Source organism: Ursus maritimus, unplaced genomic scaffold (genome assembly GCF_017311325.1).
Source record: "Ursus maritimus isolate PB19 unplaced genomic scaffold, ASM1731132v1 scaffold_4, whole genome shotgun sequence".
Taxonomy (NCBI): domain Eukaryota; kingdom Metazoa; phylum Chordata; class Mammalia; order Carnivora; family Ursidae; genus Ursus; species Ursus maritimus.
The window spans coordinates 16,797,167-16,802,953 of record NW_024426552.1 but is presented as its reverse complement, the minus strand read 5'-3'; the positions used below and the strand labels follow the sequence as shown (position 1 = coordinate 16,802,953).

Sequence of the window (5,787 nt, the reverse complement as noted above, 5' to 3'; positions counted from 1 at the left end):
ATATATATATATATATATATATATATATGTTGGAGTCTTAACTCCAAGAACCTTCAAATGTGGCCTTTTAAAGATAGACTTTTTAGAGATTAATGACTAATCCAGTATAACTGGTATCCTTATAAAAAGAACTTTGGACAAAGAAGCAGATGAATGGAGAGAAGATAACATGACAAGACACAGGGAGAAGACAGTGGTCTACAAGCCAAGGAGAGAGGAAGGAGATCCTTCCTGTCATGGACTTCAGAAGGAACCAACCCTGAAGATACCTTTATTTCACATTACTAACACTTCAGAACAGTGAGACACTGAATTTCTATTGCTCAAGACACCCAATTTGTAATACTTTGATATGACAGCCCTGGCAAACTAATACAAATTCAAAGCAAGGATATGGGAAAAAGTAGAGAACTCTTGGCTTTTTCTAGCTGTACTTGTCTCTTTTTATCAAGAAAGTACCTGTTCTAGAAAACGCATGGCTGACTTTTATTCAGGTCTTATATTCCAGGAAAAGATTATGGGATCATAAGACTATGCCAAGCTGCAAATAAAGATGTGGCTGAAGAGGGGACACGAAAAGATAGTCAACTCATCATGATTTTTACTTTTGAAATGTTCAGTCCGGGGACATTTCTTCCTCAAAAAAAAAAAAAAAAAAAAGTTCTGTTAGCACATATACAATGGAATGATAGCATCTACCAAAATAGAAACTTTGTTTATTCTACTACTTGTATATATGGAATAAAGGTATGTACTTCTAGTTCATCTGTGAGAGCTTGGTTAGCTGTATTTATGAAGATGAATGTTTTAAACAGATATATAAGACTAAAAGAAAAGATGGAATGGTAAAGAGGTGCATTTACTATACGTTTCAGGGAACTTGAAGTAAGGGAACTATGACCTAATTCTAGATATATTATTTACCCTATACAATTTGGTCTTTCCAAATGTTTTCCATACTTCATCTCACAACTTAAAAAATCATCTGTTTACAACATAGTATGACTTCGATAATCTAGAGGTGTGTAATACCAAATACTTTGGATTATAAACATTCTTGTCCTCCACAAAATAGGAAATTCTAAAATGAGAATAGGGATTGGGTTTGATATTACAAATTTTTATAACGCTTTAATTTCTGTTCATGTTAATACAATCCAATGTAGTTTCCAAATTCATTTCTTGAATACCTAGTCATTCCTATGCTGGAATTATCCTTGTTTGAAGAAGACCACCATTATCCAAATTTTCAATCCAGATATTCACCAGAGGAAATATATTCTTTATGATAAACCTAATCTTGGCCAGAAAAGAAAATTTCTACATGATACACTGAACAGTATTTTTGTATATCAAATATTTTCAAGCTTTTTAAAGTAAATTTTTATTAATACTTTTATGACCAGTTAAAGGCCCAGATATGACAAGCTTGCATATTAAGTGATGTTTTCCATTTTGCACTCACTGTAAATAAGTCTAACTGTTCACCAAAATCTGGTCTCTTTGTTCACACCATAAAGTTGTAGCTGGAAGGTAGTTGCCAAACCAATTATTACATTTTCTACCTCTATACCACCCCCCTTATTAGTATGTGTAGTAACTATGTATTGTACTATTTGTAGTAACTATTTCAGTCAATTGAATGAAAGGAGAAGTGATGTGTGCCACTTTGAGACCAAGGCTTTCACGAAGTGGTTGTGCTTCCTCATGGTTTGACCCCTTCTGCTTGCTGGTTGTTGAAGACCGTGAGGCCCTATGGGATGGTGGAACAGCAGAACAAAAGGAGTCCAGGGCAAGAATGTGACCATGGATGAAAACAAGTCCCTTAACCCAAACGACAAGTCCCTTAACCCAAACGACAAGTCCCTTAACCCAAACGACTTAACCCAAATGAGATTGAAATATGAACGAGGCATAAACTTACATTAAGTGAGCCCCTAAATCGTTACATCTTTTTTTGCAGCAGTTATCCTGTAAAAATATCTTATCCTAACCTCCCCCGCCCCCCTGCCGAGATGGTTTACCTTCCTTCTTGTTCTTCCAATAGAGGGAAGAAAGATCATCACTGGCAAAGGGCAGCTGCAGAAGCAACACCCAGAGCCAGCTTCATGCTCAGAAAAGGACATTGTACTTCCTCCTCATGGCTTCCGGGATTCTATGTTGAGAGAAACTTCTCTAGTGACAAACTATAGAAGTGATCCCTAAAAGTATAGTCTTTTTTTTTTTTGCCATTTTTTATAGAAAATGTTAAATGATCAGTTCAGTGTTTTCTAGATTGCAATTTTCACAACAGCAGGATTGGTGTGTTACTTGTCAACGGCTGAGAAGCTATCGTGCCTATCACTTTGTAAATGTTTAATAAATGTTTGATGAATCAAAGAAGCAAATATCTTACAATAGACTAAAAAAGTGGTGTATATTTTGTCTGACCCAAAAGCAAACTTAGGACTCTTATGTCCTTAGCCAGTATCTAGCTTTTGTATTTCAACCCAACTAGAATGCTTCTTTAGTGGCTTCATGACAGAACATTCCCAGCTGTTTCAGTGCTGCATAGCAAAGCTCTGACAGCTTTCAGAGCAAGAGTCAATATTAGTTAATAATCCATCTGCAGTTGCAACTATTTCATTTCATCACACTGACGACTTCTATTCCTCCTGCTCCCATTTCCCTTGGGACTGGTGTTGCTGAACGTCAGTATTTGCAGTGAGGCTCCAAGCTGTGACTATAAATCCCTTTGAGTTATTCACTATTCATTTCCACTCAACATGCTCCAATTAGCTCATAACAAATGCTCCCCAAATACTGCACATCTTACATTTTTCATCAGAATCTGGTAGGAAGGAAGTACCATTCTCCCTTCTGTTAACAAGCCATCTTTGGGTATCTTTCTGCATCAGACACATTTGATACATCTTAATTATATCTATCATTCAGCTCCATCAATGACCCAAGTTCTATCTTTCATTCCATAGTGGAATATACTCGGAAGTGACAACACTTTCCATACAGGGAAGGCTGTGCACACTGCTCAAGGGTGCGTGAGGCCTTCTGGTGTGAGAGCATGTGTACATGTGCGTGCAATAACATGCAGACTCTTTTCACATATTGTATGCAGAAGACATCCTGATCTCTGAATAAACCCTCTTGTTTTTGATGTTTTTATTTGCATTCTGGATTTGTTTGAAGAAATTCTAGCAATTGTTTGTTTGTGTTCTGGAAAGAATCTACTTCTGCTGAAGAATATATATACTTTCTAGTTTTATGTGGCATGTGGTGTGTGTGTGTGTGTGTGTGTGTATGTGTTTTTGGTCCTTTTGTGTTGCTTTTAAACAACATGTTGTTTTTAAACAAATTTTTGTATGATCAGAGAATCTTAGAATTAGAAGAAACTTACTGTCCAAATAATTCAACCTCTCATTATCGGAGATTCTTGCACAGATGTTGTTTAAAAACTGGGGATGTACTGTATGGTGACTAATATAACAAAATAAAAATTATTAAAAATAAATAAATAATTAAATAAATATACCACACTAATGTAAATTGTTAACAACAAGGGAAGCTGGGTGTTCAGTATATGAGAACTCTCCGTGTTACTTTTGCAACTTTTCTGTAAATCTAAAATTATTCTAAAGCAAACAATTAATTTAAAAAAAAAATAAACATATTTGGCAGATGAAAGGTGCTATTGCTAGTCCTTTTTTGCTATGGTTGTTAAATAGAATGTCCGTCTGGCCTTGTTCCTCTATGATCGTTGTCATACTGGTGCATCTGCTTAAGAAAAATAGTACAAAAAAAAAAAAGTCAGAATTTTTATAAACTATTTGGAACAATTTTCCAATTTGAAATGAAGTGTTGTGGCTGTGTTCACAAAATTCTAGAAATTTGTGTAACCAAGTTTGAGGCTATTGCTCAAGGACATATATATGTAGCAATTTGTATTCCTGACAATACATCCCTGGATCTCAGAGTTCTAGGTCCTAAGTTTTAGAAGGGTGTTACAGAACATATTAAAATAGCTGTGAAAGCTTTATAAGATCATTTGAAAAACATTTAAGTTTTCTCAAATGTAGGAATCTAGAGGCTTTGTATTTCACCTTTCTTTTTCTTTTTTAGATTAAGAATACACAACTTAGATCATTAATTATTCTTCCACTAACAGCTTTGATAAACCTTTGATTTAGGATATCACAATATAGGAAGAATAAAAGCAAAGTATTTCTCAGGTGGTAGCAGCAGCTTGACATTCATCATGGCCAGACAAAGCTCTAACTTCGTTGATCGTGACAACAAACGTTGTGGTTGATTAAACTTATTTTGAAGTCCTTTATATAGGGTCTATTCCATATATGTCAAATTTTGTGCTAAAAGCAAAAATTCTCAGTGGCAGAACTCATGCCAAATTGTACAGCAGAGGTTGTAAAAATACCCAAAAAAGTTGAATGTCAAATCCTAAATGCACATTCATTATAATCATTCAGAAAGCTATTAAAATCTAAAGGATCATAAAACAAAAAAATGGTTTTAGGTTTTCCAAAATAAGTGAAATGTCAATATTTCACTCCTACTTCTCTTAATCCCCAAGGTTATCCAAGGGTTATGATAAGTGATAGAAATTTGGTCTTAAAAGATGATCCGATTTGAATCATTTGAGAGGCTTAAGACATGAGATTTCAGGGGATGAGAAACATCTTGAACAAAGGCTAAAATGGGAGTAAATCATGGCACTGGAGGTGAGCTCTAAGGAGATAATCCAGGTATAAAACAATGAGAATCAAGACTAGAATGACAGCAGAATGCAAAGGAAAGAAATGTTTGAATCCAGAACAGTGACAGGGCTTGAAGCTAGTTACGGACAGGGGACATAAACAATGATGAATCAAAGATGACAGGAAATTAACTTGGAAATTGAAAAATGAGAGAAATTGAAAAATGTAATCCCAAAGATTACATGGAATTTGATAAGATAGGGGTTTAAGCTTTAAGAAAGCAAACTAGAGCAAGTTGGATAATTCTGTGTCTAGCCAACAGTTATCTCTGATGAAATGTTGTGAAGATAAAGGAGAATTGCTCATCTCTCAATGTCAAAGTAAAATAAACACGTTTGCTTCAAAATTACAAAAAAACAACACTATTTTCAACATGTTATTTAAGGAGTCTTGACATTTTTTGGCAACCTGGGTGGATTTGTCAGTCTAACTATAGAGAATATCCTATGGTAAGTATGATTAGAATTCTAATGATTACCCTTGCAAATCAAGTAAAAGTTACCAAGTTTTTGAGCATTATATTTTCACATAGCATGAATCTAAAATTTAAATTCTGTATAATCGTTCTTTGCAAAAATACTTCCAGTTTATGTGACTAAGTCTGGGAACACGCATTAGAGAGTAAAAAATAAGCAATAATTTTTATTTAGTCAGTTTTTCTTGCTAGTAGATATTAAAAAAACAAACAAAATCAAGCAAACAAACACCTAATTGGCTGAGTTTGAGGGGTCTGTTTCCTCTATTTCTCACGTACTTTCAACTCAGTGTTCAGTTATGGAAAAAAAGAAAATATGGGAGAACAAAATTACGGGGTGCTGTTGGGCCTAAGAAATGATGGTCAACACAGTGACGAAAAGAAAATATGCACTTGAACAGAAATTTTACGATTTCGGTCAATTATACACTTGGGAAGAGCAAATCCTGTTGAATATGGAGTATGTTGAAATGGTCATGTTATTTTTCACATGTTTTGGGTCTTTTTTCTTTTTAAAGAGGTTTTTCCCATTATTTAAAAACC

The 5,787-nt window shown here is 34.6% G+C and overlaps 1 non-coding gene across 1 annotated transcript; it reads right to left on the bottom strand.

The window, feature by feature from the left end:
• Nucleotides 1-2,004: 2,004 nt before the first annotated feature.
• LOC121100569 lies at nucleotides 2,005-2,217 on the bottom strand. The gene has a single exon (XR_005832321.1). It is a non-coding gene; the product is annotated as a small nucleolar RNA U3 (small nucleolar RNA).
• Nucleotides 2,218-5,787: the final 3,570 nt, after the last annotated feature.